At 34.9% G+C, this 14,815-nt stretch overlaps 2 long non-coding RNA genes across 2 annotated transcripts; both read right to left on the bottom strand.

The window, feature by feature from the left end:
* Window positions 1-1,589: 1,589 nt before the first annotated feature.
* LOC128283759 (uncharacterized) lies at window positions 1,590-2,476 on the bottom strand. Its single transcript, XR_008274170.1, has 3 exons — window positions 2,322-2,476; window positions 2,019-2,095; window positions 1,590-1,643 (listed from the first exon to the last, which is right to left on the bottom strand). It is a non-coding gene; the product is annotated as an uncharacterized LOC128283759 (long non-coding RNA).
* A 3,505-nt stretch (window positions 2,477-5,981) lies between these two features.
* Window positions 5,982-9,157, bottom strand: LOC128283756 (uncharacterized). Its single transcript, XR_008274167.1, has 3 exons — window positions 9,001-9,157; window positions 8,698-8,774; window positions 5,982-6,266 (listed from the first exon to the last, which is right to left on the bottom strand). It is a non-coding gene; the product is annotated as an uncharacterized LOC128283756 (long non-coding RNA).
* Window positions 9,158-14,815: the final 5,658 nt, after the last annotated feature.

Here is a 14,815-nt window from a genome sequence, read left to right as displayed (position 1 = left end):
CAACCCATACTCAAATCATAGGCTTTTGGGCGAATATGCACTAATACATAAGAATATTTCATCGCATACTTTACTATACAACATACCATTACCAATTAGATCATTCTCATATTTGGAGTTATAATATTAGTCACATTTACCTACCTCTCTGATACTGATAATTCACCTCGAAATCACCCCACCGATGGGTAAGTAATACGATACTGAACATCTTAAATACATAATACTTATTTGATGGTAACTTAATGCGGATACTCAATATCAAAGTCTTACTTGAATCCTAGCCTTTAGCGATCGGGTCTTTAAAGCTCGGATCTAGTACGAGCACGAAGCCTCACGGACATTAATCAGGATAATATTCTCGCATAATGCTGCGGGGTTTTAACCGGATATAATCTTGACACAAATGCCCTCGGGACTTATCACATTTATACACTTTCATATTCATCGCATTGGCCATTCGGCCTTATCACTTATATACACTTTGACATTCATCACATCGGCCATTCGGCCTTATCACATATATACATCTCATACATGTTTCATACTAGCCATTTGGCTTTACCACACATATATCTCATACATATTTCACACTAGCCATTTGGCTTTACCACACATATATCACATACATATTTCACACTAGCCATTTGGCTTTACCACACATATATCACATACATATTTCACACTAGCCATTTGGCTTTACCACACATATATCACATACATATTTCACACTAGCCATTTGGCTTTACCACACATATATATATTTAACTTGTATATCAATTTCAGCAATGGCTTATAAGCAACTCAAATGGTTTTATTAAGGTTTACAACAAAATCCCAAATTCAGCACAAGCTGTTTTTCCTGAGCAACAGTCATTAAATTATTCATAAATGGAGCTACGAAACTCCAAATGAAGTGCCGTTAATTTTCCCTGAATATAGACTCGTATATCTTCCATCTATAAATTTTTCAGAATTTTGGTTTGGCCAATCAATACCAGATTTTTCTTAAAGTTTCCCCTGTTTCACTGTTTGACTAACCTGACCAGTCTTCACTACGAATCAAAATTCTCATTGTACAGAATTCAAAGTATGTTCTATTTGATTTCATTTGAAACTAGACTCATTAAGGAGTCTAAGCATATAAATTTTATCTTGTAACCATTTTTGTACAAATTATAGTGATTTTCTCAAAACAGAACAGGGGATTTCGGTGTCATTCTGACCCTGTCCCACACAACTTTAAATATCTCTTTATAGGAAATTTCTTTGCTTCCACGGTCTCTTTTATAGGAAACTAGACCAACTAAGCTTTGATTACATATTTTATTCAGCCTGTAATTCCACACAAACAATTTATAGTGATTTTCTAAAATCACGTTACTGCTGCTGTCCCAAGCAAACTATTACATGTTGCTCTTAAATTTCCAAGTCCAAACACTTATGAACTTACCATTTGAGTTTAAGACATATCATGGCCACATCATATCTTATTAAATCAACTCATTATGTCCTAATATGATTGAATTTACTCAACGTTTAATACTTAAAACTTACCTCGGGAGTGGTCGACGATTAGATGTCCACGGCTATTCGTTTACTCTCTTTTCCCCTATCCGACTTTGATCCTCTTTGCTCTTAAGCTTAAGTAAAACAATAGATTTGCTTAAGTACTTAACTAATATTATTCACTTAACAATCACATATCATTTAATCTTTATCTCAATACCAAACCGAGTTATGAGATCATACACCACACCATCAATTGAAGGTTAATTCATGGTAACATTAGTACTGAAAGGTTGCGTTGTGGGCAGCCTAAGAGGACCATAACACTTGGCTTAATTGCTGTAATATATCACATTCGGAGGCTGATTCGGACAGCATTAATAGTACAACATTTAGACAGCATGAACAGGGCAGCAATTAACGATACCAACAAGGTAAAATTCGGACAACAATTTAACGGTTTCAACAATTATCAAACACAAGAAAATAAAAGTTCAAGGAAAACTCACCAAGGCTCCCAACACCGATTCCACCTATTCAATTTGCTCTTTCCCTTGTCTACTACCACCTTCTCCTACCTTGTTAGCTAAATACAATCAACCCCAAAGTTACAAAAATAGATTATAACAACACAAGCATTCACTAGATTCTTTTAACACAAGTGAGAAACTCTTCATCTACTAGACATGCAACATTTGCAACTAGAAAAGAGAATCTTCTCTTCTCCCACATATTCGTCAAGCTCAAATCAACAATGCAACCAGAATTTGTCAACGAAAAGCTATGGGCAAGGGAGAGTTTAGAAGAGTTACCCTTCTACTTGAAAATTTTAACTTCTAAGCAAACAAATTCCATGGTTTTCCACTACATGCAGCTGCCCTCTCCTTTCTAGCTTCATTCCTTTCTTCTTCTTTTCATTTCAGCTAAGAAGAACCGATTTCTTCTTTTCTTTTGCTTCTCAAGTCACGGCAATTGGGGGGAACATGGATGAGACAAGCTTTTTTTTTTTTCTCATCACCTCCCTTTTCATTTCTTTATTACTAACCCCTTTATTTTATTCTTTCTCCCTAACACACTAACACAACATGTTTCCAACATGTTTCACCCCATAACATTTTGTCCCTCTCATGCTCATGGTCGGCCACTACCAAATTAGGGGAAATTGACATGCAAGTCCCCCCTTTTTATTTCATGCACTAATAGATCCTTATATTTTGACCTATCACATTTCAAAAGTGTCGCACATAAGTCCTATTGACTAAATTCACATGCAATTTACTAAATCAAAGCTTAAAACTTTCACACATTCAGATTCACATATAATAGTCATAAAATATGACGGCTAATTATTTTATGACTCGATTTTGTGGTCCCGAAACCACTTTTCAACTAGGGTCAAATTAGGGTGTCACAACTCTCCTCCCTTTAGGGATTTTCGTCCCTAAAATTTCTACCGATGCATAGTTTAGGATAACGTCCTCTTATTGAATTATATTCATATGAGCATTTCTACAAGTATGCACATATATCTCATTTTCTTGATTTCATAAGCAATAATCTCTTAATTTAATTCACAAATGCATTTCAAACACATATTAAGCACATATTAACATGTATAATTCACATCATCAACCCACATATTTGTAACCCACATTTTCATTCATGTATAAGTCAGAACTTTGACCGAAAGTATAAATATACTCAAACATCCCAATAAATATCCTTTATAACTCCATCGTATCTCAATATTCAACTTAACTTATTTCCAACAGAAAATTCAACTTCCACACACCTGAACATTTAATTCATTCAGCACATACTAACATACCTCATTGCTAGAATTTTTGCAAGCGTATTAACTGAAATTTTTACAGCAAGATTGCTCATTTCCGAATCACGTACCTTCGGGATTTAACCGGATATAGCGACTCGCTCGATTGTCTTCGGGACATAGCCCGGTTATAGTGATTCACACAATTGCCTTCGGGAATTAGCCCGGATTTAGTAACTCGCACAAAAGCCTTCGGGACTTAGCCCGGATACCATTCGAATAACCAAGCACATATATCAACAAATCAATACACATTCTTATTACATTCTCATTACCAAAGCTCAAACACAAGACACTTATCATATTTACAATTTCGGCTCAATAGCCACACACCAAGAGCATGATTTCGATTTGCTTAAAACATGATCTAATCAAATCATAATTTAAGCTCTATTTACTCAAGAACTTACTTCACATTACCAACCCTTATGTTCATACACAAAAGATCAACTTAGCCAAAGGCCGGTAGCTCGTTTATCAACTGAGCGAATACTTACTTGTAAGGGCTCAACTAATTCAAGCACATATGGCTCTTACAATGCCATATCCTAGATATGGTCTTACATATTCTCACATATCAAGCCGATGCCATGTCCCAGGCATGGTCTTACACATTATCTCAAATCAATGCCTTCATCCCAGACGAGGTCTTACATGAATTCCACTTCACACACTTAGTGCTCTTATTCATTCGTTATTACACATTGAAATGACTTACCCAAGTCTATAAACATCACGTATGTACACTTTTAAACATATCGTCTAATATAAATTTGAATTCGTATAATAATGAACACTTAAACTTTGCTCAATTTACCGCACGAAGCCTACTAGGCACGGAGGCCGAATACACGCCACCAAAGATGATTACTCTTGGGACCTAGCCGGATACATCACTAGCACGAATGCTCTTGAACTTAGTCCGGATACATCACTAGCACGAATGCTCTTCGGAACTTAGTCCGGATACGTCACTAGCATGAATGCTCTTCGGAACTTAGCCCGGATATATCACTAGCACGAATGCTCTTCGGAACTTAGCCCGGATATATCACTAGCACGAATGCTCTTCGGGACTTAGCCCGGATATATCACTAGCACGAATGCTCTTCGGAACTTAGCCCGGATATATCACTAGCACGAATGCTCTTCGGACTTAGCCCGGATATATCACTAGCACGAATGCTCTTCGGGACTTAGCCGGATCATCGTCGAGACCTTTAGCTCGGATGAAATCTCCACACAAAGCCAGTAATTTTAATCCGGACATAATCTCTGTACCTAGCCATCGGGTCTTTACCCGGACATAATCTCTTCATACAATCAATGGGTCTTTAAACTCGGATTCACATCATGAGTCTCATACATATTTATTCACATGTTATCATGTTTCACATGGCACAAATCACATTTATAATTTAATCAATTCATTCACATGTAAACATATAACATGATTCTTGACTTTAAGTCGTAAATATCATTCAAATCTAATACATGTATGCTTCTTTTACTAAACTTTCAGCTCAATAAGTAATCACACAAAAGCATATATCCCCAATCTCTTCCTTTGTTCATTTCTCTAATAACCTTATTATGATAAGGACAATGGGACATCATTCATCTATCATACATGTATATCATGGCATTTTAAATTAAATACCAAATTCACTTACTCAAAACGTACTTATGTTATACCCTTCTTAATATTGACACATCATAAGCATGTCTCAGTCCTCTCAATACCATCTGCTACAGCTCGATCGGGATCGGAATTCATTACAATAAATAAACACATTTTCAATTGTCAGAAATCACCACACTATCAAATAATCACATAATGGCATGTATAGCTAGACCCAAACGTATTACGGTAGTCCTAGAATCGACTAAACCGTAGCTCTGATACCAATAAAATTGTAACACCCTGTACCCGAGTCCGTTACCGGAGTCGAACACAAGGTACACACAGACTTAGCTTAATTGTTTTCACAGTCCATAAAAAAATTTTTCCAGACTAGCTGGTTACTGCATCACTGTCGCTTTAAAAATCATATCTTGAGTTTTAAAGCTCGAAAATCAGTTTCGTAATTTTTCCCTAAAACTAGACTCATAAGTCCATCAACATATTTTTTTCTAGAATTTTTGGTCGGGCCAATTAGTACAGTTTATTAGTTAAAGTCTCCCCTGTTGCAGGGACAGACTGCACTGACCTTCGTGCATTACGAATTGGATATCTCCCTGTACAGGGCTTCAATACTGATGTCGTTTGTTTCTATAGAAACTAAACTCAGAGAGGAATCTATACATATATGGAATGACTCCTAATTATCTCTGGTTAATTTAAAATGAATTTCCAAAGTCGGAACAGGGGATCCAGAAACCGTTCTGGCCCTGTTTCACGAGAACTTTAATATCTCTTAATATATAACTCATATGACCGTTTCGTTTCTTCTATATGAAATTAGATTCATCAAGGTTCATTTACATAATTTATTCACTATTTAATACCATTCCTACTATTTTTAGTGATTTTTCACATCCACATCACTGCTGCTGTCAGCATCTGCCTTTAAGGTAGGCTTGACCTATTTCATGGTTTCCATGATTCAATTGGCCCCTTTTGCATACATAGCACAAGGTGTGATCATGATTAACCATTCCAATGGCTAATCGTTTCAAAACAATTCCATACCTCATAATGATCAACATACAAACGATTATAGTACTATGCTAGAAACGTATATAAGCCATTTTCGCATGGCTATCCGAATTTACACAAAACCGAAAGGTACATAACCTACAACAAAAGGGTAGTCCTATACATGCCATTTCAAAGTTCAACCAAAATTGTACCAAAATGGGGGCTTTGATAGTGTGGATGACTTCGACTTCAATGATCCCGAATCCGATAGCTAACGAGCAAAATCTATAAAACAGAGAAACAGAGAAAACGGAGTAAGCATTTAATGCTTAGTAAGTTTTAAGCAAAACAAAGTGTTCTCAATCACTATCATTGGTCGTTCATATCAACTGTTCGATGAAGTTAATCCAGGGCTTCATCTCGATCTATAATATCATTAAACGCAACACTTGGCTGCCACATAAATACTTTCAATAATAATGACCTAGATGGTCAAATATTTCCCAAGCACATTCTTCATCGATTTTCAACTTCAATAATCCTTTCCACTTGTTCATAATCACATCCATGCTTTTAAGTATTTCAACATGACAAGTACTAAATTACCATAGGCACATAAAGAACCAAACATATTCCTTATCACATATACGTAAGCTTACAAATCATAATCCTTACCTTGTACTGGCACATCTAGCTCAACCCAACCCATACTCAAATCATAGGCTTTTGGGCGAAATATGCACTAATACATAAGAATATTTCATCGCATACTTTACTATACAACATACCATTACCAATTAGATCATTCTCATATTTGGAGTTATAATATTAGTCACATTTACCTACCTCTTTGATACTGATAATTCACCTCGAAATCACCCCACCGATGGGTAAGTAATACGTACCTGAACATCTTAAATACATAATACTTATTTGATGGTAACTTAATGCAGATACTCAATATCAAAGTCTTACTTGAATCCTAGCCTTTAGCGATCGGGTCTTTAAAGCTCGGATCTAGTACGAGCACAAACCTCACGGACATTAATCAGGATAATATTCTCGCATAATGCCTCGGGGTTTTAACCCGGATATAGTCTCGACACAAATGCCCCTGGGACTTATCACATTTATACACTTTCATATTCATCGCATTGGCCATTCGGCCTTATCACTTATATACACTTTGACATTCATCACATCGGCCATTCGGCCTTATCACATATATACATCTCATACATGTTTCATACTAGCCATTTGGCTTTACCACACATATATCTCATACATATTTCACACTAGCCATTTGGCTTTACCACACATATATCACATACATATTTCACACTAGCCATTTGGCTTTACCACACATATATCACATACATATTTCACACTAGCCATTTGGCTTTACCACACATATATCACATACATATTTCACACTAGCCATTTGGCTTTACCACACATATATATATTTAACTTGTATATCAATTTCAGCAATGGCTTATAAGCAACTCAAATGGTTTTATTAAGGTTTACAACAAAATCCCAAATTCAGCACAAGCTGTTTTTCCTGAGCAACAGTCATTAAATTATTCATAAATGGAGCTACGAAACTCCAAATGAAGTGTCGTTAATTTTCCTGAATATAGACTCGTATATCTTCCATCTATAAATTTTTCAGAATTTTTGGTTTGGCCAATCAATACCAGATTTTTCTTAAAGTTTCCCTGTTTCACTGTTTGACTAACCTGACCAGTCTTCACTACGAATCAAAATTCTCATTGTACAGAATTCAAAGTATGTTCTATTTGATTTCATTTGAAACTAGACTCATTAAGGAGTCTAAGCATATAAATTTTATCTTGTAACCATTTTTGTACAAATTATAGTGATTTTCTCAAAACAGAACAGGGATTTCGGTGTCATTCTGACCCTGTCCCACACAACTTTAAATATCTCTTTATAGGAAATTTCTTTGCTTCCACGGTCTCTTTTATAGGAAACTAGACCAACTAAGCTTTGATTACATATTTTATTCAGCCTGTAATTCCACACAAACAATTTATAGTGATTTTCTAAAATCACGTTACTGCTGCTGTCCCAAGCAAACTATTACATGTTGCTCTTAAATTTCCAAGTCCAAACACTTATGAACTTACCATTTGAGTTTAAGACATATCATGGCCACATCATATCTTATTAAATCAACTCATTATGTCCTAATATGATTGAATTTACTCAACGTTTAATACTTAAAACTTACCTCGGGTGGTCGACGATTAGATGTCCACGGCTATTCGCTTACTCTCTTTTCCCTATCCGACTTTGATCCTCTTTGCTCTTAAGCTTAAGTAAAACAATAGATTTGCTTAAGTACTTAACTAATATTATTCACTTAACAATCACATATCATTTAATCTTTATCTCAATACCAAACCGAGTTATGAGATCATACACCACACCATCAATTGAAGGTTAATTCATGGTAACATTAGTATCGAAAGGTTGCGTTGTGGGCAGCCTAAGAGGACCCGCAACACTTGGCTTAATTGCTGTAATATATCACATTCGGAGGCTGATTCGGACAGCATTAATAGTACAACATTTAGACAGCATGAACAGGGCAGCAATTAACGATACCAACAAGGTAAAATTCGGACAACAATTTAACGGTTTCAACAATTATCAAACACAAGAAAATAAAAGTTCAAGGAAAACTCACCAAGGCTCCCAACACCGATTCCACCTATTCAATTTGCTCTTTCCCTTGTCTACTACCACCTTCTCCTACCTTGTTAGCTAAATACAATCAACCCCAAAGTTACAAAAATAGATTATAACAACACAAGCATTCACTAGATTCTTTTAACACAAGTGAGAAACTCTTCATCTACTAGACATGCAACATTTGCAACTAGAAAAGAGAATCTTCTCTTCTCCCACATATTCGTCAAGCTCAAATCAACAATGCAACCAGAATTTGTCAACGAAAAGCTATGGGCAAGGGAGAGTTTAGAAGAGTTACCCTTCTACTTGAAAATTTTAACTTCTAAGCAAACAAATTCCATGGTTTTCCACTACATGCAGCTGCCCTCTCCTTTCTAGCTTCATTCCTTTCTTCTTCTTTTCATTTCAGCTAAGAAGAACCGATTTCTTCTTTTCTTTTGCTTCTCAAGTCACGGCAATTGGGGGAACATGGATGAGACAAGCTTTTTTTTTTTTTTCTCATCACCCTCCTTTTCATTTCTTTATTACTAACCCCTTTATTTTATTCTTTCTCCCTAACACACTAACACAACATGTTTCCAACATGTTTCACCCCATAACATTTTGTCCCTCTCATGCTCATGGCGGCCACTACCAAATTAGGGGAAATTGACATGCAAGTCCCCCCTTTTTATTTCATGCACTAATAGATCCTTATATTTTGACCTATCACATTTCAAAAGTGTCGCACATAAGTCCTATTGACTAAATTCACATGCAATTTACTAAATCAAAGCTTAAAACTTTCACACATTCGTATTCACATATAATAGTCATAAAATATGACGGCTAATTATTTTTATGACTCGATTTTGTGGTCCCGAAACCACTTTTCAACTAGGGTCAAATTAGGGGTGTCACACACACAGCCCATCTAGGCCCAACTTGTTCCAGAACTACCCAAGTCGTGTGTGCGACATGACAAGTCAATCTACGTTCCACTTAACAGTGAAGTTTACACAAGTGGGCCCACGGGCCAATTGAGGCCCAAAATAGCCCCAGCACATGATTTTTGGGCTCGATTCTCCCCTCGTGCGTTCGCACACTCGTGAAGCCCCGAATGCCGAGGTTTTGGCTTTTCGACTTTTGCTGACTTCCAACAAAGAAGGGCGTGAATACACACCTGTTTATAAGAACACGTCGAAGTCCACGATCATCATTTTGGCACATCCTGCATTGAGTCTTAATACTTTTTCCCTCACCAACTCATCTGGTTTGCTCTATTTAAAACCAACTTCTCACCGATTCCCATGTTAGCTTCCCGATGTGGGATTACTTTCAACCATTAGGAAAATTCCTTATTTTTATATGACCACTTCAACCACAGAGTTCCAGTCGAACTCCACCTCTTACATAGCTCAAACAGCAAAATAAATACCCTATTACGCATCCCAAGACTTGAACCTTAGACCTCACAGTTACACAACACGCCACCTTACAACCTTAATGACGCTACAACCACTAGACCAAATTCCAGGTCTATAGGCCAAATTCCAGGTTCCTTTAAAAGGAAAACCAAAATAAATTGCAAGAGCCAAGACTTGAACCCAGGCTCCCTTACAACCTTAATGACGCTACAACCACTAGACCACATGCTTCTTTGTGTCATTTCTTTACCACAATAATTTAAAAGGCCTTCAACCAAGCACCCAAGGTTTTATTCACTTAAAACTAAAATTTTTGCTAAAGCCCAGGTTTGAACCCAAGATTTCTCCAACACTTCTCAGAGCCATTAACCACCAAAGTAGACATTTAATTGTTTCATTTTCTTACACAATTAAATACTTATATACAACCTCCTTACGGACCCATACTCAAGGCCCAATACTTCTAGGCCCAAATTTGGGGCGTTACAGTTATTGTGGACGTTTTAGTGATTACTTGATAAGGTAAAAAGTTGCATGTTGAGTGGTAATTATTTTAGATGGATTATATGACTTAAATTGCTAAATTTTTGGGGCTTGGAGTAGAGGTATCAATATTTGTATTTTAAAAATGATACCTCTAAGATTTTTGAAAGTGAAGGAAGACAGTAATGTAATTTGATATCAATACCATATGACGAGTATCCAAACTCGGGGTAGAATACTCGATACTTTATGAAAGGTACTGATAAATTCTGAGATTTTGATTTTGAGCGGGAAATAGAATGTTGTTTTGGTATCGATTTTCCAAATAGTATCGATACCATTTGAAATAAATATCGATATCTTTGATTCAGCATTGATACCTACGTGAATAATTCTGATGTGATTGGAATGTATGTGACTTGTATGTGATCTAAGAGCATGTTTAATTCTATGGTAAGGTTCTATGGTATGAATGATAGGTACATGCTTATGATTGAAGATTCTGAAATGGTTTAATGTTTGAATTGTAGTATCAATGAGGGCACAATTGTTAGACACTTAGGTTGAATGATATATAGTATATTTTGGTATGTTTTGGTGTGTTTGAATAGGAATAAATGAATGAAAATGGTATGGCTTGGAACCTAAGAAATTGTAGGTAAAATGACTTGGAATGTATGTGACTTGTAATTATTCAAAAGCTAAATTCGAAGATGTCCACTTAATAACGAGACCATTTGTAATGCTTATGTTATGTGACGGTGATGTGACATCCTGACATTCAGGCTCGGTGACCTGGCCAGGTATAAGGTGTTACACAATAATAACAAGAGAGATCAAAAAGCTTAAAGTGTCATTCTATCAACCTTAGAGTTTAATTTTTCATATTTATTATACATACACTTGTGAGCTTTAATTGTTTTTCTATCAGCTCAAGTGTTTTTCTTTGTCTTTGTGCTAATCGACAAACACACTGATCTTGTAAGGATTATTTCTTTCTTTGCTTATTTGTTTCTCTTTCAGAGGGTTTCTATCTTAAGATTTTGGTAGAAATATTAAGGGATTTGTAAGGTTAAACCTTGTCCTCAAAGGTTGATCAAATTAGTGAATATGGGAAAATCCTTAGTTGTGGAAAGCTAAGGTGGTGGACTAGGCAATTGGGTCAAACCACTCTAAATTGCTGCATTCATTGTCCCATATTCTTTCTTTACTTCCACTAAATTTTTAAAGGGTCAATTCACCCCATCTTGGCTATTTCAATTGACTTATTGATCTAACAAAATCTATTTAAAATTCTGCATATTGTTTCTTGGCACTTTGGTACATTAAAAAATATCTCACAAAAAAAGGGAAAAATTGAAAAATTATGAAAATACGAAAAAAAAGAAAAAAAATTAAAAAATATTTTGTAGGTTGAATTTTAGGCCCAAAATTTCCAGATATGATATTTATCATATAAAGAGCCTCCAATTAAAATTTCATGATTTTAACACATCTGAAACACCTTAAACGAGAAATTCAATTTAATAGGGGGTAGTGAACCAACAAACTATTTTGTAAGTAAGATCTTGTTGTAGTAATCAAACACTGACAATAAGAACATGTCAAACAATAACTCTTCCTTTGGATCGAATTATTACTCATATGTAAAATCGAATAATTGTCACATGTTTTTTACCAATATAGCACATGTAATTTTGTTAAATATTAATCTTCCTTTAGCCCGATCAATATTGACATGGCTTAAGTTACATGCACACAACATTTTATATATTTAAAAAAATAATTTCAAGAATAGATGTCACTTTTGTAACACCCCTAATTCATCTCCGTCGTTCGATTAGGATTACGAGATATTACGACAGTTAACAAGTCCAATAATGATCAAAACAATTCAGAGGTCAATTTATATGTCATAAAATAATACTCTTTCGGTATTCATAGTATACATACGAAAACGATACTTAAATCGAGCTTACGAAACCCTAAAATTAGTTTTGAAACAAGTAGGGACTAATTTGAAACAAAATAGAAAAAGTGATATAGCCATATGACAAAGCCCAGACTGTGTGGGTCAAAGACATGGTCGTGTGGCCAAACCTTGTAAAAAACTATGTCCGTGTAACTCAGGATCACACGACCATGTCGTTAGGCCATATAACTCTCTGGGATCGTGCGGAAAAACTCGTACCAAAATCAAATAGGCTACATGGCCATGTGGGGTGACCGTGTGTGGCACACGATTGTGTGAAAATTTGTGTGCACCTAAAATAATTTCAAAACCAAGTCATTTTACCTACAATTTCTTAGGTTCCAAGCCATACCATTTTCATTCATTTATTCCTATTCAAACACACCAAAACATACCAAAATATACTATATATCATTCAACCTAAGTGTCTAACAATTGTGCCCTCATTGATACTACAATTCAAACATTAAACCATTTCAGAATCTTCAATCATAAGCATGTACCTATCATTCATACCATAGAACCTTACCACCATTCAAACCAATCTCACAAGTCATAGTTCAAATCACTTATGTATACATGAACAAGGTCATGAAAAATACGAAATAAGTAACATTTCCATAGCATTACAGATCCAAAACATAAAACATCAATATTGTGAACAAGTGAACTTTAAAACTTCTAGTTCGTGTCATTTATAACCTAAACCAAAATGATCAAAGCTTCTACCGAGTCGTTGAATAGATAGTGTGAGCTCCGACTTGAACTTCTTACCGACAGTAACTTCCGATCATCTACAAGAAAACAAACACAACTATTGTAAGCAAATCATTGCTTAGTAAGTTTGTATTAAACTTAAATTTTAACTTATCAAATAGGAAGTAATTTAAACATTTCATGTATAATTGCATAAACTATATAATGAGTGCACTTATTTCCTATACACACCGCAATCTCACAAGGTTAGTGAGTTCACATAAACAAAACATGTAATTGTATCATATCATAAAACATTACACATAAACACATTTTAAACTCAATTCAACCATTTCTTACTTATCTAACAATATACATTTCATTTCAAATATCCATATTCCAAGTCCCATTCCCTATATCTATTTTCATATAACTATTTCATATAACCATTTCCAATTATGCATTTTGTTCACATGATGAACCAAAATGAAATAATGTTGGATATATAGGAGTATTGCTTACACAATCCATGATTGTAATTGCTCACATGAGCTGTGAAGAATCTGCAACAAATGCAGGATCTTTGTCATCGGTAGGACACCTAAAGACCAGCACCCGAAAAGGTAATAACCCTAATGACATGCCACTTGTATCCTAAGCATTCACAAGGTTCATACAGGTCACATTTCATATCCAAATCAATTAACTATATACACATTACTTCATCACAAGAACTTGTCCATATAATTTCCCATTTTCAAACATAACCTTCAACTTAGCTAACACTACAAATAAGTCCAATTCACCACTTACGATATATCAATCAAAAGAACTCAAGGATGTTTACTCCGCTAATTTTCCTTTTCCACGACTATTGTCCAGTTGATTCTTTTCTTGATCTAAATAATAATTTTAATTCAATTAATCGTTTAAAACAACTTAAACAATCAAACTTATGCATATAAGTCCTTTTATTATCATTTTACAAAATTACCCAGAAACTTTGCCCTTTATGCAATTTAGTCCTTAAAACTCGAAACTTTCAAATTGAACACACTTAATCCCAAACCATGCTAGGCGAATTTTCTATAGTCTCTATAAGTCCAATATTTCTCACATTTTACAAGAATTTCATGCAACTTTACTATTTTAACAACTTAGCCCTTAAGCTTTAAAATCAATCAAAACTATTTTACAAATTAGTCATATTTAGATATCACACTTATAAATATATCATCAAACTTTAAAAACATCTCAAACTAATCAATGACATAACTCAAAACATTCAATAGTTTTACAAATTAGTCTCTAATTTAGCTAGATTAAGCTACAACGATCTTAAAAACATAAAAATCACTAAAAACAGATGAAAAATACATACCATGCATGCAATATAAAGCTTGGCCGAAAGCTTCCTTACAAAAAAATGGTGGTTTCAATTTTTTCAAACTGAAGAAAAAAAATGATGGTCTTATCCATATTTTCTTTAAGTTATTATTATACTTATTTCTCAGATTACAAATTTACCCTTTTAAATTTAACTAAATTCCAAGTAA

The sequence above is a fragment of the Gossypium arboreum genome, chromosome 2 (genome assembly GCF_025698485.1).
Source record: "Gossypium arboreum isolate Shixiya-1 chromosome 2, ASM2569848v2, whole genome shotgun sequence".
Classification (NCBI taxonomy): domain Eukaryota; kingdom Viridiplantae; phylum Streptophyta; class Magnoliopsida; order Malvales; family Malvaceae; genus Gossypium; species Gossypium arboreum.
The sequence above is the reverse complement of the archived record's forward strand: the minus strand, read 5'-3'. Positions and strand labels throughout refer to the sequence as shown.